At 48.1% G+C, this 22,812-nt stretch overlaps 1 protein-coding gene across 4 annotated transcripts in view; it reads right to left on the reverse strand.

The window, feature by feature from the left end:
* RAI2 (retinoic acid induced 2) overlaps positions 1 to 22,812 on the reverse strand; it is a 36,175-nt gene that overhangs the window by 3,747 nt on the left and 9,616 nt on the right. Inside the window, exons 1-2 of one of the 4 annotated variants that reach the window (XM_080576454.1) lie at positions 15,274 to 21,418; positions 4,557 to 12,345 (exon numbers count right to left, since the gene is read on the reverse strand). The exons of 1 other annotated variant lie outside the window; for it this stretch is intronic. The gene's annotated coding sequence lies outside the window, so the exon portion shown is untranslated. Of the gene's footprint in view, positions 1 to 4,556; positions 12,346 to 15,273; positions 21,419 to 22,812 lie in introns of those variants that run through there. 2 more of the 4 variants (XM_080576455.1, XM_080576453.1) reach the window with 2 other exon arrangements.

Genomic DNA, 22,812 nt, shown 5'->3' on the forward strand with positions numbered 1-22,812 from the left:
AATTTACATTTTTCACCTGCACGCAATTGCATCCTGCTACCCAAGAGCGAACTGCATGCTGTCACCACCGCACTGGCTCGGCCCTGGCTCGGGCGAGACGAGACGGAGGGCAGCAGGACTGAAATGGGCGTGAGGAGCCCGGGCCTTGGGATATATCCCTGTCCGAACACACCCGAATAGCTCCACTGGCTCTGCTACTCACATAAATTACTCGCTCGTGTAGATGGCTGCAGGAGCGGCACCAGAACCTGCAAGCGAAATGGGGACGGACAAAAAAACCAAGCCCACGAACAAAGGCTAAAGCATGGCCAAGGCAGGGGAGCGGGAAATCTCAGTGTCTCTCCCGAGACTTGTAAATCCCTGGGCTTGGCAGCACGATGCCACGGCGAGCGCGAGACTCCAGCAATGTCGGGAGTTAATAGCCGGGGCTGGTTGAGCAAAATTCTGATAATTTATCATCAGGCACATCTGATTTTTTAAAAAGGATTTTTAAAAGTAAACAGATGAGTCATTCATTTTCCCCTGCTGCTGCTGGCTTAGGGAGAATAATTCATGATTTTTCTCATCTCATGAAATGTTCTGAAGAAAATATTCACAAGTACAGGGCTGAGGTTTTTTGTTTGTTTCCTTTTTCAGCGTTGGCTGAAACAGACTGCAGGCAGGCAGAGATTCCCAAGCACAGAAAGGCAGGAGAAAAATAAAATCACTTATTCAGAAAGTGACAAGTAGTGGTACCAAAAAAAAAAAAATCATGCCGGTCTTGTTTGGAAAAATAAAGAGCTAACGTTTCTAAAAATAAAGACAATGAGGAGAGTGCTCAGCAGATTCAAGTTGAAGAAATAAACACTGTTGGTTTTGTTAATGAATTAAAAAGCCATTTCATACTTTTGCTACAACCTCTTTCTTCAAAAGAACCATTTACAAACCCTGCAGCCTCTGCAACTTACAGTAGCACCGCTGCTCCTCTCGATTCTGCGGCACGGACGAGTGTTTTGCAAATTACGCTGGCTATTTCTGATTTTTTCTGTTTGTTTGCAAAGCGTGAGATCTCTGTGTTTTCACAGAAAACGAATGATCTGGTGGGGACAGGAAATGACCTTCTATTCCCCTGGCAAAGCCGTTTAACATTGAGAAATAGAAAAATTAAGATGAAAATTATGCTGTGTAAGAGCCTTGAGGGATTAGCATGCTGTACAGACCCACGGAGAGAGAGACAGATAACCACAGAGGATGAAAGTATAAAACATAATAAAATCCCCCACTGCTGCTTTAAAAAGCGACAGGGCAGAGGAAATATCTAGACGAGGGAAAGAAGAGCTCATCTATCACCATCAGACACCTTGAAGAGATGCCTGCTTTCCCTTGTTGCCTTTTTTTTTTTTTTTTTTTTTACCTTAAGGCATGGCCAAATGTTGTTCTCCAACAACATTGGAGCTGTGGGGCCGAGAGACAGTCTGGAGCTGCCCAACGAGCTGTCCTGTGGCTCCCCGACTCCCTTGCTACGCGATGCACAGTGAGCACAGGGTACAAAAACACACGCCGGCGTGGCGAGGACTCCAACTGAACTGCATTTTCCAACCTTGGTATTAACAGAGAGAGCTCTACCACATTTCCCCTTTAATATACACCAACCTGAAGCATGTGCTGCTTTTTTCTTTGACGACTGCTGCTTCGCCGCGCGTGAAACATTAAGAGTTACCCAGTTTTTAGAACTTAGTTTCATGTACCTAATAAATGCAAAGGGAGGCAATACAATTCAGTGAAATTGCCTTAAGTTTCCTCTGTCTACCCCACCTCAGTGTCGGAAAATCAATTAATTTTCCTTTCCCTACTTATCTATTTAATATTTAATTTGCTGTTTGTTTTAATTGAAAATAAGCTTGCAACTCTGAAAAGAAAGCTATTGTAAATATCTGGGGTTTTCCCACCGGGGTGCTGATAAGAGTTAAGTTCATGGCACTAGGCAATGATGTGTGTAACTCTACAGGAAATGATATGTTAGCTATACAGAAATGCCATTAAAAGGGCGGCGATAACTCTGGCATGTTTTTTTTATCCCCTGCTGATGGCCGTGCCGCAAACTTTTCTCAGGGCTGTTGTGTGGGACCGCAGCACTCCACACTGCCTCTGCGGATGCAACGCATGCAATGGTCCTGGTGCTCCAACGTAGCCCGGTTCGATTTCTTGACCTAATGGAACAGCCTGGGGAGAAACGTACGGCCAGATTTGGACTTCACTGCTTTGCCAAAATTCACTGCTTGCTGCCATTGATCTTCCTGCCAGAAGCCCTGTCCTCAGTGTTGACCTTCAGGAGCATGGCGCCAGCTCCTGAGAGCCCCAGTCCCCTGCCACCCCGCCACCATGTGCCCCGGTGCACCCTCAGACCATGCACGCAGCCTGCTTGTTTTTAGCTTTTGTGAGAATTGGGTTGTGTAAGGACCTCGGGCTGGACCTGCCTGTCCTCAGCAGCCAAAGCCCATCCCATCTTGCTGCATCCGCCTGCGGTAAATAAGCAAGGGGGCAACCAGGGCACGTACTGACAGAGCAAGGACCTATAAATCATCTTGCATCCCGTGACTTTTGTTTTGTATCGCTGCAGCCCTCCCTACAGGAGCAAAGGCTTCCCATTGTTGTCAACGCAGCCGACAGCAGGCTAACACATCCCCACCTTTCACTGCTGGAGTTGCCGTGTTGGCTGGGTGCAGAGGCACTGGGAAGGCTGGCGGTGACCCCCTCGGAGAGGAGGAGACCCCCGCAGGGTGTCTGTTAAGGCAACCGGCCCTTCGTCCTCCTACCAGCTGACAGACAGACCCCAAACACAGCCCTGTCACCTCCAGAAAGGGGCTCGATGCGTGATGCCCGCAGCCTTTGCTCCCCGTGCCTCTGTGCTGGCCCCTTACTTCTTGTGGCGGGCAGTGAGCTGGGCGCTGCCGAGGGGCAGGTGAAATAAAAGCATCTCGTCAGACAACGCCAGGAGATGCCCGAGGAGCAAGAAGGATGCGAGGCGGCTAATGCAACAGGTACTCTTTTATTTCCCCAGCGCCACCGCTGCGTGATGGATCCCTCCAGGACACAAGCCTGTTTGTGTCACGGCTCCCATCCAGGCTGCTCAGCCCTGGGGGAGCCGGAGGGAAAGCAAATCATTACGGCAGCACAAAATGGCCTGTAATGGATGGCGCTGCGACAAGGCCACGCACCACTTAGGCATGAAGCGTGATCGCTCTGCGAGGCGGCGCTTTGACTGCCTGATCATGCCTCAGTCTTTTAAGGAGTTCAGCTGAGAAACACCGAGTGGGCCCGCGCGTGAGCCGGGCGAGGGTAATAGATTGGCCAACTGCACTGCTGTTGTCAACAGCCCGTAGTTCACAATCCGTTCTGGGGAGGAGAGAACTCACTTTCTGCTCATTTTAAAACAAATCAGGCCAATTTAAAGAAAAAATCCTGTCACAGACCTGAAACCGGTGCCTTCACTCCCAAGGGCAACATACCCGAGACAGACAGTAAGCGCTGGGGGATGAACGGAGCGTTGGCCTGACAAACTTCAACCTGTACTGAACTCTTACGCCCAACTGAAAGGCCTTGCAAAAAACCTCCCTTCACAGCCAAAACTGTGGCGTGTCCAAAGCGTAATGGGGATGGCGCACCGCTGCACTGCCAGGTGCATTTTCCCTCCCCCTGCTCCACGCAGGATACTCTGATAACCACGTGTAACTCTCTGCTAAAGGCCTCCCGCTCTCAGCATGACCACCGGCGACACGGTGTATAGGACTGGGTGCAGACCGGCTCTACGAAAGCACGACCCTTCTGAAATTATTTGAGATTGATCTCGCTATTCCCAGCTGCTCAAGTCTCTCACATCCACCACACGTTCCAGCGCACATCCCTTCTACCTCTAGGCTGTCGTGGTGGGAAGGACCTTGCTGCAAGTTTCTGAGAAGAAAACCTTTCCAGATGTGGTTTATTTCCCCCCCTTAGCGTACTACAGAAACGCCCTGCCAGCAGCAGCCTGCTTAGCCTGCAGCAAGCCCAGCCCACCCTCAGACAGCGCACGGCGATCTGATGCATTAAACCTGACACGCGAAGGACAAATATAAATTTGCCAGCCGTAATTACTGCTGAGTCACGTGCCGCCGAGGCCGGTGACATCCCTTCGACCTCGCAGGCTCTTGCGGCTTCCACGCTCCCCGTTTCTGTCCAGAGAAGGGCTGCGGGAGCATCCCTTTGCCACAGCTCCCCTTCCACGCCGCCGCCACGCGTTCCCCGGGGTCCAGGACATCAGTGGCTGCGGCGCCGTGCTGGGGTGGGCGCCTCGGTGCCCCGCACGCTGCCAGCGCCCTGGGAGCCAGACAGGAGGGATGCGTGCTCCCAGGGGATGCTCGCTGCCAGGAAGTCCTGCCTTGCTTCCCCCCAGCCTCCCGGCCCCATCGCGCACCTTTGGCTGCTCCCCCAGCACCCTGCGGGGGTGGCGAGACGGCAGCAGCCTCAAAAATTGTAAATTAAAAGTGAAAAACTGGATGGGACAGCGCTGGCACCGGAGCTCCCGAGGTTCACCATACCTTGGCCCGCACGGTGCCTACACATGCGCTGCGCCCACGTGTTTGCTTTTGGAGCGAGGCCGCAGGGAGAATGGAGGCTCGTGCTGGCATTAAGAGGCTTCTTAGGCTTGAAAAGCGAACTGCATGATTTTCCTATGGGAAAAAATATTTTAAACAATTTTTCCTGACATTAAATATCCCCTTTAACTGATTATTTGGTATCGGTTTCAATCAAAACATTGTATTTGCCAGCAAAGCAAAGAAAAATGAGCTGTTTTGAGAGCACAGAGCTAAACAAAACAAACAAGAGAGCCGTTACTTTACAGTAAATTTTAGAAAACATGCATTCTGTTTTCCCAGCAATCGATACCCCAATGATAACAGGAGGGGACGGATACCAATTAAATGTAATTGCCCGTCCCGCTTCCCCCCAAACCCGCAACAAAAAGCACTCAGCCTGATAAAATATTTGCTCCGTTCCCAGTCAAGAGCTTTATTAATCAGTCCTCAAAGCATTGCAGTTCTTGCAAAGGATTTCAGAGTTTGATGTCAGTTAAACAACTTCAAAGCCTCATTAGCTCCTCGGCAGAGGATTGTTCCCCACTCAGAAACCCTCGGCTCGCTGTCCTGTCCTGACGCAGTTCCCCGATCCCAGGCTCAGATGTTTTTCTTGCATTCACTTGATCTTTCCCATTACCCCAGCAAGAACTGGCGTGACAAAGGCTGCCCCCGTTGCCTGTCCCTTCTGGCTGAGGTGACCGTGTCACTCCTGGCTACACGTGATGGGGACCCCCACGTGCACCCCGTCTCAGCCAACCAGATCAAATCAAAATCCATTTTTAAGCTGCTATGGTTCTTCTGCAGGTGAAACACGCAACCCTGGCCCCACTGCACCACAATATTTCAACATCTTCAGGTGCCTCCTGACCAGCGATGCCCACCAGAGCAACCCTCCACGGGCCCAGCAGCTCAGAAGGAAGGGAGGTGCCACCAGCACCGCGGGCACCCCATCCACCCCAGCACCTCCACATGCCTGGCCCTCCTCTCTGGACCTTCTCGAGGCCACAGGGATGAATGCACAGAAGTCAGTTTGTGACTGCAGTTTGACATCGTGGGTGTTGGAACTGCTAATCCTGACACTTGGGAAACTCACATCAACCAAAAGCCAGACTTTCACATGACCTCTCACTGCCCCAACACACAGCCTGCCTTCAATAAATAAAGAATCAGAAGAAAAGCAGCACCAGGTAAAAATCGAACCCTCCACAGCATGCTGACCCTTACTGGTGACGTACAAATGTTCCTGCCTAAGACCACAGGTAAGAAGGTGCCCATGGCTATGTACAGGCACTCGTGCCACCCAGCTACCACAAAATGGCAACCCCCTATTCCCACCTGTGGCTTTGATGGGTATCAGCAACACAGATATTGTCATGCTCTACAGGAAAGCATAAGCAGCACAGCCTCCAAGCCCTGCATGTCAAAAACCAGCACCTGAATCCAGGCGCAAAATGAGAAGACCTAGCACAGGGAACCCAACACGGAGCCACCAGCTTCTCTCCTCCTGTGGGCAGGGTCTCACTCAGGGGCATGGTCAGGTACCAAGGTGCATGAGTACCAGGGTGCTGTTTGGGGAGCAAAAGGGTAGACTCTTCCCTTCTGCAGTGCAAAATGTGGTTATTTAAGGCTTCATCCTCCCCCACTGACTCGAGTAACCCAATGCTCGTTCAGCTTGCCAGTTCAAGCTTTGTATTCATCGCTCCAGATTCACTGGACTCTCCCTCTCACTGACCCCTTCACCAACCCCAGCATTTCATCAGCATCATGCCGGCACTGAGCTTCAAGCAGAAAGCACACCCACGTCAGATTTCAAACTTGCCCTGTTCTTGTGCCACCATATCTAAAATTACGCGGTTGGAAAAACTTTCAAGAAAAAACAGCCCCTTATTTTCACCCTTGCAAGAATTTGTGAACAGCCACGGGCATTTTGTTTAAAAGACAGAAAAACACAGGATTCTTGTGATATGAGGAAAAAGGCATTGTTCCCTCTCCCTTTCACACCCGTTTACACGCTGCCTTTCACCCCGGCGGCTGCACTGAGCCTTTCCTGGTCTGATGTGGAGAGGCAGAGATGACCCATTTCCTAGGTCCTGCCATCATGCGTGAGATGCCAGCTCTCTGAATGCAAGACAACACCAGCACGGGATGCCACCCTGCCCCGTGGATGTGTGCAATGAGAAGACCTCACTGATTTTCAGCAGGTTTCCACCGGCTGGACTACAGCAGCATGGCTCCAGGGAGGCGCACGCCCCGCTTGCTGCTCCTTGCAGCTGTGCTCCCCCAGATTTCCTGTTCATCCCTTCCCATCGAGGTCTAAAAGTAAATATTATTTCCCCGACACCAGGAACCAGCCAACGCAAACCTATTTTGCAGATGTGCATTGCAAGAGGACACAAGATCGGTACTGCCCATGCTTTTCCATCAAACCTTCGGAGAACGCATCCATCATGATGAACGTCACACCAGATTTTGTGATTATCGCTTCCCCACCTCACTGACGGCCGGCTGGCAGCAGGATGGGAGCATGCTGCCATGGGGCGCGGAGCCCCTGACATATTTATTGCAGCATTCGTCACCAGCCCTTCTCATCGTGGCGTGCGCTATTACATGTGCCGAAAAACTTACAGAAACGGTGGGACACGGAGCGGCAATTACATCTTTCCCAGATGAGACCGCTGCATTAATGGATCAGTGCAATCCATCATCATTGACTGTAAGTCCTCTGGGAACATCGCCGGGCCACTCTGATAGCCTGGCTGGGAGGTTTGGCGTTCAGCCGTGCCGCTCAGCCTCGGGAGGCAGCACAGAAAGACGCCCAGAGGGACAGGGATGGCTCAGCACACTGGTGCAGCTCTGGAGCAAATTGTTTTGCTGTCAGTTGTCATCCTGCAGGCCACCTTGGTGCCCGCTGAGGCGATGCTGTGCCGCAGAGGAGCACATCCCCATGGGCTCTCCCTCTGGGGATGCCAAGCAAACCACACACAAAATAAGAGTTTCCATGGCCAAACCATGCCCTAGCTCATTGTGTCTCCCTCGGTCTGGTGTGCTGGGGGCGGCTGTGGAGCTGGTCAGCCCCACTGAAGCCTGTCTGGGGGGCAGCTGCCAGCGAGGGGTACCACTGCCACCCCAGGGTCTTCTGCGCTGGGATTAAGCTTGGAAAATCAATGGGTGCTACTGATGATTCATTTGACATTTGCAGTTTTATCACTTAATGCTAACCAGAGGAAGCAAGGGAGCAGCATGCTGCTACCAAAAATTAATTAAATGTGGGGGGAAATCTCCAAAGAAGTCAACCAGTGGGATGTACATCCAGTAAAGCCTACCTGTCCTTGTAGTGATTAAAGCTGAACTTTTGTACCAACAACTATAGCAGTTAGTTATAAGTTCTTCTCTTTCCCTGGCTTCCTTTCTGTATTTGCAGCTTTCAACAGCCTGGATCTACCTATGAGGAATCCAAAAAAAAAGAAAAAACTGCTCAAAACCCAAGCCATTGAGCACCCACTGAATACAGGGGGCAGCATCTTCATTCACTGCAAACCACCCCTGGATCAGGATGCGGTCCCTGGTCTGGGTTGAGCCCCTCACCATCACCCAGCTGTGGGTACTGGGATGGCAGCAGCAGCCTGGGGTTCCCCTCGGCCTCCCCAGAGCAGTGTGGTGGGGTGACGGACCCTGCTGTTTAGGTTTGGCTGTCTAAACAGGCACTGAGGGATTAGGTCCCATTGCATCTTTTGTGCTAATTAAAGGCTGTTTATTATCCGATTGTCCCCGATAGCATATATTTCTTCCATGTGTAAACACAGCTGACTCTGTGGTCTAAAAATTCACAAAAACAAAAGAAATGTGAACGTCCGCGTTTGGGCAAGTTATAGGGTGCGAGAGATGCCCCCCAGCCCTCCCTGCCAGCACCCGGGGACCAGCAGGGCTTGAGTGGCCAGCTGGCGGGCCATGGCACCGGCGGCTGTCCCAGTGCTGCCTCCATCCCCTGATCTGGCAGAAAACACACAAAATTAACATCTGAAACCACCGGTAGCATCCTGTCACTCACTGTTGAACCACAGTTTTGGGGGCCTTGGAAAGGGTTTGCTTAAACCTAGGCAAACAAGGCGCTTTGGCAATGTCCATGTCTTGATCCATTCAATGGAGAAGTCTTGATGTCCATGTCTCGACTCATTCAGTGGAGAAGTCTTGATGTCCACATCTTGATTCATTCAATGGAGAAGTCTTGATGTCCATGTCTTGATCCATTCAATGGAGGAGTCTTGATGTCCTCATCTTGATACAGTCAATGAAGACGTCTTCACGTCCATGTCTTGACCCATGTCTGTCAATGGCGTCTCCCCCAGGCCATGCCTTTGGGCGGGCGGTGAGCTTGGCTCGGCTGGATCCAGCCCTGACACCAAAACACCACCAGCGCTGCAAGCTTGGGCGCTGAGAAGCAAAGCAATGCAGCCTCTTCGTGGTTACCTGTGTTCATGGCTCTGTGTGGCTGCAGTAGGATGTATTCGTAAGTACACAATGAGCCCCTCTTTTCCAAAAGGCCTCTGTTACGCTGCAAAAGGACGGATGCAGAAGGAAAAAGTAATTTTTTCAAGGGCCTCTTTGTAACTTTCAAGCATCTGACTCCAAACCAAGTAACACTTTTTTTTTTTTCCTGCAGATTTGTGCATGTAATTTAGAAGAATTAAATTAGTCTATGAATCTACTTTTAATGATTCGAAGCTGCATGCCGCCCTTGTAAATTTATAGAATTATTTTAGATTTCTCTCGCTGCATATTACAAAGGCAACACAGTGTAGTTTCAGTAGTTGAATTTTTAAATGTGTTTATCTGGGTCACTGCTACTTACAGCATAAGAAGATTTAGTGAATCCAGTTTAGCATCAGTCTAGTGCAAAGGAAAAAAATCTTTAATTAAAACCAAAAGAATTATGGTGTTTGGTGGGTAAAAATCTGAACGTTATCAAATAAAAATCTTTTGACTGAGCCAAGAGGAAAACAGACCTGCTTACAATTTAATTCAAAAGGGGCTAGGACTTTTTTTTATTTTTTGTCTCACCAGAAATGATTTTGTTTAATTGGCAATTTCAGGTATAGAAAAAAGAACTGAGACCATTAGAACATTAGGATGAAATTTTCTTCAATGGCATCATTTAAAATCAAGAACGTGGTTGCTGGTGGTCCACTTGCCATTCAGGGAGCAGGGCTGCCCGCGTGCCCGACTGCTGGAGAGGTGGCATTTCTTGGCCATGCAGTGGTCATGACAGAAGGTGGGGGAGAAGGAAACCTGTTTTGATGTCTACTCTCAAACCCTTCTATCAGGACAGAAATATTCAAGCAGGTGATGTTCAGAAGACAGAAGAGACACCTAACATAGTTTTTCCAGCAGTCCTGGCTTGCCTTTCATGCGTATTGTCTTGGAAAACGCCCGAAGAAACCAAGACGTTGTTTAGGAAAGGACAAGCTCCCATTCTCACAGGAAACGTGGTAGGAGGCTGAAAGGTCACAGTGAGAAGAAAGCCCGAAAATATCCCTGTGACGCGAGAACAACATCCCCCAGCACCACGCTGCCCGGTGGGTGACACGGATGTGACTCAGGAGACGAGCGCGCCTCGGAGATTCGCAGATGGTCTGCGGCAGCGGGGGGACGATGGCAAGCAGAAAGCATCCGCTCTTTCTTCTCCAGCCTCCACTGGAGCCCTTCGGTGCCTGCCCAGAGGTGGCCTAGAGCTTCTACAAGAGAAGCTGAACCGCTGTCCCGCAGTTTGCAGGGCATCGGTGTCACGGACACATGAGGCTGCAGAAGCCGCACCGCTGAGATCTGCAGCCAGCTGCTCCCCAGCTCCAAGCAGCAGCAGCACAGGGAAAGAAAGGGGTGAGCGTGTAGTTGGTAGTTTGACCCTGTTATCGATCTGATGCTAACAGGGAGTGCAGGAAATAACTGACTACAAAGTATTTCCCGTGTCAAAACCGGGGAGGAAGGATGATGGATTTTCTTCAGATTATTAGCGGGAAGAAAAGCCATAAATTCTCAACCCCCCCAAGTTGTTATTTATTTTCTTCCAACCACGGTGGATTTTCTTCCTCCAGTTCCCCAAATCTATTTGTTGCTGGCAGATGGCACCCCAGTCACTCGCTGGATTTGGTGACGTACAGCTTCACTCCCTGCCATCCCTGCCTGATGACGAGAGCCATCTTCTGGCACTTTCGTCCTGCTGAAGCAGTGGTCACCTTACCGTCGGTGGGGCAGCCACAGACCAAGGCACTGAGTGAGGGAAAGGCTCAGTGTCTGGCCCTTAGAGATGATTTGTTTTATCACGCTGGTTTTAGAGATTTATCACTTCCTCTACCTTCCTCCATACGCACAGTGAAGAAAATCTGTTTTAAACATGCGACAGGCACAGCTTCCGTCGGGGAGTAAATTTGGGGGGTAAAACAAAGAAAAAACAAGAGCTATTTTTAAGCCAGGGATGACAACCATGCTGACCAGAGAGCACAAGTGTCTGCACGCAACCGTCGTTCAGCACATTTACAAGGTCAGGTTGCCACATCATCCTTCAGACGATCTGAAATCACTTGCACCCCTTTCCTTGCAAATATGGCTGGAAAAAAGGATTGCATACAGGCTTGGGATTCTTGCAGGTAAGCATGACCAGTTTCTTCTCTTCAACCACCTCAGAAGTCTGCTGCTGATCCTGAGGGAAAAATGCATTTAACCCTAGTATTAGGTCCCACAGGCTGTGAAACTCTGCCTTCAACGTGGTGGGACTTCTGCGGAACAGCTTCGGAGAGGCGTACTGGATGGACTCCAGGAGCGCAGCGACCTCAGTGAGCAGCCAGGACACCCGGCCCACGGGGTCAGGAGCACGTCCCAAAAAACTGAAGCAAGGGGCAGAAAGAGAGGGAAGGGGGATGAGATGAAGAGCTCCTGACATCTGCATCGCAGAACTGCAAGGACCTCTGGGTTGTCTCCAGATCAAAGGACCACTTGATAGCAGCCACCAAACACCACCACTCATCTCATCCTTCACACATCCTCCCTGGAGATCCCACTCCGTTGATGTTCCTCATGATTTATCCTCAGGAGTGGCTGCAGTGGAAGGAAGTGGGAGCACATGGAGACCTGCCACCGACAGTGAGACCAGGAGGACCCAGCTCTGGGGACACACGGTGCCTGCTGCAAAGAGTGAGATGGTGCGGGGCCCAACGCAGGGACCTCTGGGCAGGAAAATGTCCAAAAAAAAAAAAAAAAGTGTGACTGCTGTAGGGAAGATGAAGAGGGGAACTGAGGAAAAAAAAACTAGAGCTGCTGACACAAGGGATAAGATGCACGAAGCTGTAAAGAACACCTGAAACAGAGGGGATGGAAATTTGAGTTTATTGGGGAAGATACAGAGGGAGTGAAAATAAAGGGCCGCTGATTGATGCAATGCCCTTAGCTTGCAGAACCAAGCCTCACTGTGAGATGTCTACTGTCTTTCTCCAACAGCTGCCGAAGATGGATGAAAAATACCTCTGGCCACAACTGAGGAAGTGATGAATTACCATAACTTTGAAAGTTGGATAAGAATTGTGCCGTCTTGGCTGCACTGCAAAAAAGGCAGGTCAGGCAAACAGGCGTCCTCAGGCAGACCCACGCGCTCTTCCACAGCCCTCCTTGGGCTCCCCAAGGTCTGGGTGTGAAGGTCTGAAGGAAGTGGTCGGACAGTGGCAGTAAGCATCTACCCGGAGTCCCAGGGCACTGTTGTCAGCTAAAATAACAGGAGACGAGGTTGCACTGACTGAAAATATATCAAAGGCAATGTTTAAGGCTCCTGAAAAAAATATGCTACTTTCTGTCTGTAGTCACTCCCACATAAAATCCCCTTGGATTTCGTCTAGTAGAAGAAGAGAATATTGTACTGGAGTCGTTCTTACACCATAAACTACCTTGAGATGACTGAAAACCAACCTTAAATGCATGGTGTCATTTACTAAGCCACTCAAAATTTCATATCGTTGCCTTGAAGCCAGAAATTCATGTGGCCTGTGTAAACCCGCTTTGTGCTTCAAATTCTCATATCAGCAAAACAGCAAAAATGGTTAGAAAAGGTGTGTTACACTCAACCTGTAAACACCACGGAGAATGTCCCAAGCTTTACAGCAAAGGGTTACCATGATTTAGCAAAAAGCCTCCAATCTTAGAAATAAAGTAACTAACTAAAATGGAAGCTGAAAAACATCAACATATATTCTAAGGCCAAAATTAACAAGAATGTGAAAAAGCCAAAGGAGAATCAATACAGTTTTTTGGTTTTATTACTTTGATTAAATAACATTATTTGGATAGCGTTGCTTGCTCAGTGCAACCATAGAAATTGGATTGGCAAATACTGTACTGTGATTTATGGATTGAAAGGTTGTCTGATTTCATTGGGCTGGTAAATACAACAGTGCAAACACCTTCCCTGGACAAACTATTTCTAAACTGCTATATCAATATTCAGATCATCAAAATTGATGTTTGCCTTCAACAGGAACAGTATGTATCTGCACGTGCACACACACACACATACACACTTATATTCTCTTTCTCCATCTCTTGGACTGCAGGAATGCACGTTGCAGGAAATGGTGCTTTATCCCAAATCAAGACCTCTACATCTGCAAGGTGTTTAGCCATTTATGTAGGATGCATTTCTGCTGCTTGTACGTGCCCCTCTCACTAAAGTAAATTCTCACAGAAATACTCCGCAGCGGTTCACTTCAACTACTTGTTATTCCAGATCTACAAAGGTCTCTTCACATTCAGTTTACCATGACATAAATGATGGATAATTGCTGAAGCCCTAAAAAATTCCATCCAACACTTATGTAAATTCTATTTGTATTTTTTTAGTCTGAGTAGAGCAAGGTAAGTAATTTTTTATCTGAATTTTACTTTTCACTCACAGCTTCAGAGGCTCTGCAACAGAAGCACAGGCAGGCAGGAAAGCACGGGATGCCAGCCGGTACCAGCAAAGGGGAGCAAGACAGAAACGAGGAGGCAGCATGGCCAAAGGACAAGGACCTCTCTCCTTCTCCCAGACCCCTGCTGCAAGGTGGAGCCTGCTGGCCCTGCTGACCCCTCGCAGGCCTGGTGTGATGAACCCCTCCTGGCTTCCCCAAAAGTATCGCACCCGTGGGTGCATTTGTGGAGAAGAGGTTGGGAAGGCATTAGGGAGATTGCAAAAGAAGCTCCAAGGACAAGCACCCATGCTCTACAGCAGGCAAAAAACCTTGGCACGCTTCTAGCTATGATAAATAAGGCAGGCCACATCCCGGTTTCTGAAAAACGCTGCAGGAGCTCACGGGGTGAGCCTTTACCTTGTCCTCCTCGATCATTGTCATCACAAACAACAACTGGCTCTTATCAGCGGAGACGTCTCTGTTGGGAACAAGTGACTTCAGGACACAGCGTCCTTCACCGGTCCCTTGAACCCTCCAGACAATTTACAGTGCTGTCACTGCTACATGCGGCCTTCTCACACGCACAGTTCTTTCCTCTAAATTTAGCATTTTGATTTTTAAATAAATGTCCTCTAAGGTTCTTGTGAGACCTTGATGAGTGGCCATTTTATTGATACTCTGGTTCACTTTTCAAAATACTTGCAGGCTATAGGATAAGTAGCGTTTGCTTTTATCCCTTCTTCGGGAGGTAACATTTTGGTAACTTACATTACCCAGATGAAAATTTATTGGTTAGCACTGGGGAAAGCAGATCCTTTACAAAATTAGCCTTTGACCCAGTTAGTCTTTCCTAAACAAGCAATGATTTAAAAAATCCTCAGTGGATAAGAGATGTTTGCAGTCCCGGTATCGACTTGCACAAATGTTAAAAGGTGTAAGGATAACAAAACTACATCATCTATATTTTACAGCAGAAAGACCAGGGATGAAAAACTACCGAAAACTTCCCTAATGAAATGTCAAAGCCAACTAGCTTCACTAAAGCTAATCCGCAAATCTTGATGACAGTGCAGATTACCCAGCCTGCTAAACTGGCAAGCGTCCAAGGCAGCTCATCTCCTGGGGATTACACCTCCATTTAGGGTTGCCGTAGTTTGAACTATTTGGAAGAACCCTGGAGGAAACAAGTTTCAGCTCACGTTATTCATCTGGGGGGCTTGCAGTGCACTACCGGGTCCTAAAACATCAAGCAACAACAGCACGTACAGGCACACAACGGCAGAGCCCCAAATATTGGCAGTACCGTGCGACGGCCAACCACCGACGTGTCGGCGAGCTGTCGACAGATGCTGCAATGTAAACCTCCTAAGGACCTTACGGTTTGGGGAAGAAATCCCTTCTTCTTCTTCCACCCTGTCCTCGTGCTCGGTTCTGAAACCCGCTCAAGATGAAAGACATTTTCTCTCTCACGGAGGCTATCTATAGACGATCCTTTTTATAATTCTCTGATGTGCAGCTCCCGAGTGTCAGGCCCAGCAAATCACAACATTTTATTGTAATTTCACGTTGTTTACTTTTGCGAGGCAGGATCTTGGCAGAGATGAGCGTTTCCTCCAGGGACGAAGAACACGGGGGCGGGAGGGGGGAGAAGGACGGAGGGATGGAAGGAAGCACTTTAACACAGACTTCCCCATTGTCTGTGATAACAGGGACCCTGGCCGAAACACAAAGGAGAAGGTAGCCAAACAGACCTTTGATCCTCGCTGAGTCCTCAGGCGAGCATCCTGCACCCGCCGATCCTCCGCCTCGCTCCCAGCCCGGCCTTTCCTCCTTACAGCTCTCCCTGCGCAGCGTGGCCATCTCAGCTCCCCCAGGGAGGAGGAGGAGGAGGAGGAGGAAGAGGAGGACGTGAAGGAGGAGGAGGAGGTGGAGGAGGAGGAGAGCTTCTCGCGCCTGTCTGCCGGAGACGCACAGCAGCACCAGTGACTCCAGACGCACAGGTTCTTCACCGCACGGTTTCCAGGGAGATTTGACTCACCACGCTCCAATGTTTGGGTTGGCAGCACTGAAGCTAATGGGAGTATCTACAAGCTCTAGGTGGGGGGAATAGGGCGTCTGCACTTCGAGGTGCTACGCTCGCGTCTCGCACATTTCTGTGCTTGCAGAGCCGCTCTGCCCGGGGGCTGCTGAAGCTGTGGTCCTCCGAGGAGAAGGCGGCTGCAGCTCCCCGCTGGGCACGGCAGACCTCCCCTCCTTCGGCAGCAGCTTTTTTGCTCCCTCTCCAGCTTTGTTTAGGTAGAGAAAGTGGTTCGCAAAGACCCTTGCACAAACTCATCCCAGCAGCAATTGACTTGCTGCGTAAAATGATTCACTGATGTTTAAAAATCACGCAAACAGGAGCCCTCTCTTATTTTATTGCCGACTTTCCACAAAGGCACTGACGCTGACTATCGCTAATGCTATGTCTGGTATTAGCTGCCTGTGAGTATCTCTCAGCAATAACAACTGATAGCAAAGCCCGGAGCCTGCACATCACTCTCCTATTTGTACATAAATTCCCTCTAAAAGGATTTCAGCATCCTCACACTGACTCTACCCGAGCATTTGGGCTCTTAAAGTCAAGTCAGCCAGACAGCACGGTGCCACGCAACTACAAACAACACAGGATGATTTTTTATTACAATACACTGCATTATTTCTAAAAGCACAGACAGTAATAAGTAATATGCAGCGTGTAAAAATATACATTCATCATAAAGAGGTTAGATACTAATTCCTGCAGCTTAATTTTTTCTTTAGGGCCCCAGCCCATTTTTCAATTAAGGCAGGATAATATTATTAATCATAAGAAATTGCTGATGTGTAAAATTGTTTCCTTTCTAGCTAGCATTGCCTGAGAAACGTCAGACACGACGCCTCCAAATTATCCCAAGGTGGTGGCAATGCAGCTCCTTTTGCATCAAGGATCACCTTTTGCAGCTCCCTGGGCGATGAGCAGCTCATGGCAGTTGTCTCCTCTGCAGCTCAACCTTTGGCCATCGCCTGGAAAACTTTCGGCATCGCTCCCAACTTGCGAGGCCCCGCGGCTCACCTCCTCCCTCCCTGGTTCCTCTTAATCCCCCGTCCTGTAAACAGCATCCTCCTTAATTTTTCCCACAGTGACCAATCTCCCCCAGCTGCAGAATCCTCCTTCTGTTTCCCCCCGACACGATCAACTCTTCAACGCTATTCCTGGTTATCTGTAGCCTTGTGCCATTAGTTTTCTGACATCACCAAATACTTTCTTATCTGAAGTTGCTTATATGTTATATGTATACATATAAAAGGCTATCTTCCATCACCTTATTAACTGCTGAACAAGAGTAAACAGTGTAAAGAGAAAAGGCAAGACACTGGGACTGTCTTGTGGGATGCCCCACCCCGTGATTATTCCCTCTTGGCAAACACTGACAACAGGAGCACTTCACTCCACAGCCTGCGGAGGCACATCAAATAAATAGAAATTGTGAATTTCAGCCAAAAAATCCTTTCTGACACGAGTCGCTCCTATTCATATGACTGGTCTCATTAAGATCTGAACTGGAAAAAGCTGCAGGACAGAGCTTGTGTATGTCTCTTTGCCAAAATGTTCAGCAGTGTTTTTCCTTGTGAAAAGACAAACCAACCCTGTGCCACCAAAGCAATAAACACAGCACGATTAATGGTCAGCAACGCACCGGATACTGCTTACAACAGTGCTATAGTTAGTAACTACTTACTGACACTAATTGTTACAAACAACTGAGTTACCAGAGAGATTTTCGTATTATATATACATATATATATATATAAATACCGCTTTGTACAAATCCAAAGTATGTGAGGCTAAAGCTAATGGGCTAGCTTTGTTGAGCATCTCAAAAATCAAATTAGCTGCAATCAAATTCATGGCACAACTCAGGGTTCATTTCATTACTATCAGAAAATTCAATCTCTGAAATCTTACAATATTAAGCTAAAGCAATGATCTTTTTGTTAAAGTTCTTTCTTTTTTTCATTTTAAGGTGAGAAAAAGCTAGCAGGCCCCGAGAAGGTGGGGGTGGGGACTCCTGATGGATCCTACTGAAAGCTTGGCAAACATTCAATCGATTACTCCTATATAAGGAATAAAAAAATAAGCAGCCTTTCAAGCACGCTAAAATACATTTTGCAGCATAAATCCTACCTCTCATATCTATTTCTACAACATGCCCTCTCTTACAAATAATAAGTACATACACACGTGCACGTATATATGCATATACATCCTTAAATTGAAAATACAAATCCATTAGGGAGCTATTTAAATCTACTCATTGCTGCAATAACGCATCATCTTATCTCTGTGTCATACTGTATGTGGGAGAGTCAGAAGTTCCAGCAAAATGCCCACATTTATGCAACATTTTAATGAATCTGCCTTTTTGGTTCATTTTACAATAAACACTCTTTAACCTTACTGCAGGACCTAGATGGAGAATACTCACTGCAAGCTCAGCCTCCTTTTATTCCTTCTCTTCCAGGTTTCCAGCTATGTCTCTCTGCAGGAGTCAAGTGTGGTTTTAATAAGGCAGATGAGGCAGGGTTTCTCAACTGCTTTTGATAGAGGTGAGGTGGTCAGCTCTTTATTGACTTTCTGCAGTACTGCAGCTACGTACTGTACAGACAATCCTGCTTTATGAGCATGCACCAGACAGGAAATGGGCCTGGAAATTTCCAGTCGGTGTTGTTTGATGCACTGTTTGAAAAGCTGCACGATGTGCATATAAAGGAAATGAAGGAGAGCCTTTGCTGTTGTTGTTGCTAACCCATCGCACTGCAGGCACTAAGTGTAGCCAGCAATGCCTGGGCAGGAGCCATTTTAAGAATTAGCATGTTTCACCAAAAGAAAGAAAAATGTTGATTGTTTTGTGCATGCAAGAAAGTACTGCATATCTAAGATCCTTTTATAAGGAAAAACAACATGGGAGGTAACTGGCTGCTGAACAATTTTACAGTCCCTTTCCTACATAATCAGCCACAGTGACATACATTGTACGCAGGGCACAACTGCACTCACTGACAGACACGCATCTTCACGAGGGGATGTGAAAAAAAGGAAGTAATCACAGGCCGGTATCATGTACTATTAAGGTTGTATTGACACCAGCACGGAGCAACCGCATCACTAATTAATGGATACTCACAGGCTGCACACATCCTTCCAATGGAGTGGCGACAAAAGCACGCAGCGCTCCTCGCCCTCATACATACATTACTTTGGCTGTTTACCCTCGTGCCTTTTCTTTTGGTCTTCTGCACGTCCCTTGTTCCTCACCTCCTCACACACAGTAGCCAGGTAGGTTTCTCAAGTGGGGAAATGCACCTTCACGTCCCCCGCCACGAACCTCCCACGTAAGGTCGAGCAAGCCGGGTTCGTAGGCAGACATGGCCTGGAATACGCAGACACAAGGTCTGGAAAAATCCCCCCCGAGGTGTCTCCACGTATCTGGATGTGAAAATAACTTTTAAAATCCGACCTGACATCTCTCTGTGCCTCTTCTTGCTCTCTGCCAAGGGGGGATAATATTCCTCTGCCTCCGGGGAGCGCAGTGATGGTGAGTAGATCAAAGATGGCAAGAAGGTGCAGGCACTTTGGTGATGGCAGATGCACAAAAAGCTAGCACAGACTACAGAAATACGGCACACACGTACCCACATGCTGGCTGCATGACCAAGCACCAGGTTGCACCTCTGGAAACACTGGCTGCAGGACTACTAGTGCCAAACAGCAGATGGGTATGCATCGCCCCACCTCCAGCTGAAGACCTGCACCAGGGTATCAAGAGCTGCAAGGTATTTATCATGATTTAATTTCTTTCAGTTAACTGCAGAGCCCTCAGGGATGCTGAGAGTAAAGCTACACACACACACAGGGATTCAAAAACCTTTAGCTCCAGCCTTACAGCTATTGTGCTGCTATCAGTGCATATGTCCCTATTTCATGAAAGATACAGTAATGCTTAAATGCTACTGACTTCAGTAGACATAAGGATCTGCTTAACTTTCATTAGGTGCTTAAATGTCTTTTCTCAATAGATATGCCTTCCTCCACAAGAACTTTAATGCATGCTAGCCATTTGTTTTATAGTCACCTGGATAGTACGTATGTCTTTCCTTTCCAAGTACAGCTACTTACACAGGAGGGTATTATTTGTTACATATGTACAGAAGATACAATAGAAACTGTGGAAAGCTGTTCTTTTAGTCAGCCTCTTGAAGAATTACAGGATCACGGCGTGGCTGAGGCTGGCAGGGCCCTCTGGGCTCACCTGCTCCAAGCCCTGCCCAAGCAGGGACACCCAGCGCAGGCTGCCCAGGGCCAGGCCCAGGCGGCTTTTGGAGATCTCCAGGGAGGAGACCCCACAGCTCTCTGGGCAGCCTGTGCCAGGGCTCTGTCACCCGCACATGGGCAACAGACAAGGACAAGAACATTGACAATGACAGGCAGATGATTTTGCTGCACACTGCTCCCAAATTTTTGCCTACTGAATAAATTATCAGTGGGCAGCTATAGCATAGTCCTTAAGGGAAGGCGATGAAATGCCAATAACCCACAGCAATGAACGCTTCCATCCTGCGTTCTGCATTTATATTTAAAATGCAGCTACAGGGAACAGGCATCGTGTGAAATAACAGATGACAGGCTCTCACAACACACACACTGCTTTAATTCAGAGGACTGTGCTGAATTAGGAAGCTAAATCCAAGCTAAATGCCCACCTCCTCTCCTGAACGCCTGCCTTGAGCAGACCTGGTCTCGGCTGCTGTTCAGCTGATCTGTGCTTGCTCCCGGCCCCCCCACCTGCAGTTCCCCAAAGCGTGTTCTCATAGCAGTTTGGCTCGTTTTTCCAAATGAGATGCTGTTACACTGTGAATCTCATGAATTTTCTTTGCTGAGAGGAATTAGCACTTCACCCCAGCCCTCTGACCGGGGAGAAGCGGGGGGCCGGCCCGGGCCTGCTGCTGGGCCGTGCTCTGGGCCTGCTCCCCGCGGGCACGAGATGCCTGGTGTTTCTGGAGAGACACACGAAAGGCACTAATTTCACCACATTTACGCACAGGTTTCACTCTCTAAAGCATAACCTGAGCAGCCCGAACTACTAAAGATTTAATTTTTAAGGCCTTTTTTTCCATCACTTATTTAAAATACTCCAAGAGAAGCAGCAGACCGGCATTGTCTCTGGGTCTTTGCCGGTGGTGAAGCAGATTATTCCTATCATATTCTGCAGGGGTGCTGTCAAATGCTGTTCCAGGCTATGGGCCAAAATCTACCCCCAGCCCATGTGCTCCCCACTGGCACCAGTGATATCTCCACCAAGGACTGACAGTAGTAAATGGGCAGAGATGTGCTGGCTGCTCCAACAGCACGATCTATGTGCTGAATAATTCATTTTAAACTGTTGCGCAGATGTCAAAATGTTATTGCTGATTTCTAGCCAGCAGGATGGGTGCTGCTTCTCCCGATGTGAGTGTGTCACTCCCAGTAACACTAGAGACAAGCTGGGGGACGTCTCAGCAAGACAGCAAATCCTGGGGTGCAAACTCCATATGCCCATGAATGTAAAATTAAATTCCCAAATGCTCGTCACAGGCCACCTTTTGCTCTCCTTACTAGAATTTTCCTGTGGACACACTCAGTCATTCCCTTTAAAAATTTCAGAAAATTAAGTTAAAACATTCTGTAGTTATACATATACATAGTGTCCAACAACCATCTCAACCCATGGGATTTTCTATAACGTCCCACAGAAAGCCTCGAAGAACAAACAACTTAAGGGTCACAGCCAAATTTGGATAGCAAACAAAAACCAAAACAGAACAATCCAACCCAATCCAACCCACCCCACCCCAACCTGTCTAAATATGAATAAGTAGATCTAGCCTACAAACTCTGTTGGCATGGTCATGGCAAGAGTGCCCCATGGTAGAAGTCAAACATCTCCCTCCTCTCCAAAAGAAAGAAAGAAAGAGAAATGGAGCTTTCCTGTGTTTCCCCTTTTGCTAAACCCAGAGCAGCCAGTCCAACCCAGACCGCTCAGGGCCCAGGTCACCCACACAGCCAGCCCAGGGGGCTGCAGCTGCTGGTGGCCAGTAGCACCTCCAGGAGCAAGGTGGGGCTGGTCTGTGCATGGCCTTGGGTGGCCCTGAGCCTAACATGAGCGCTGAAAGGAAAATGGGAACGATGCAGGAGAGCCACAGGTTGTGAACTGAGGTCAGAGATCGGGATCTCTGACAGGAGCCAAAATAGCAAACAGACCCCCTGCCAGCACAGGCGCACCTCTATGAGGGATGCGTCAGCTAAAAAGTGAGATTTTCCATGCCCGTGGATGTGCTTTTTCATGTCAGCTGGTCTGTGTGGAAGCAGACCTAGGTTTAATGAGTTCTAATTTGTTTTAAATCCGCAGGTTTCTTTTTAATAATTAACAGTCCCCATCGTTCAGCAAAGCCATTCCTTACCCCTGACTACTTGCTATTAGGAATGAATTTACAGTGAAATATTGTTAAAAGGTGGAAAGCAAGTGACATAATTCAAGTTTTAATTAAAAAAAATATATATCACACAAAGCGAGAGCACTAGGAGGAATCATAATTGAATAAGCAACAAAAAAAAAAGACCCAACGCGTACTCCTCCCAATTACCCATTTTATTCCTTTTATGCTATTTGAATTCTTGTAATTGGTTTCCCTTACTGGATGCCCTGTGCTCAGGACGTATATAACATTTTCTCTCTGCAATTCCAGGAACTACAGAACGCGTCCACATCATTACAGCGAGCATTACACATGCTCACACACTGGGGTCCAGGAACTACAATTAACACATTAAGAAATAATAACTGCCAAGGGAGCAAGGGAAGATAAACAGCATGTAGCTGATGTAGCAAGAATTCGGGTTGGAATAGGGCTGTCTCTTGGGTAACAGGAAAGAGAGAAATCGAAGTACCGTGCAGCACTGCCCCACCATTAAGCTAAGAAATCCTGAAAACCGGTTGAACAACAGCTTATACATTCATTTCTTGAAGTCCAATTTCACTAAAAGTATTGCTGGCTTCAAACTGTATTTTGAAGGAAACTGAAGGCTTGTATTTACAAAGAAATAATAATTGTGTCCAAATTGAAAGTTTAAACAGGATGGGGTTGTTGCTAGTTGAAAAATAGTCCTGAAGTGCTAGGGGACTGTTGTTGGGTTTTTGTTCTGTTTGTTAACAGAAGCTAGAAATAGTTGATGG

The sequence above is a fragment of the Anser brachyrhynchus genome (assembly GCF_964034855.1).
Source record: "Anser brachyrhynchus genome assembly, chromosome: 1".
Classification (NCBI taxonomy): Eukaryota; Metazoa; Chordata; class Aves; order Anseriformes; family Anatidae; genus Anser; species Anser brachyrhynchus.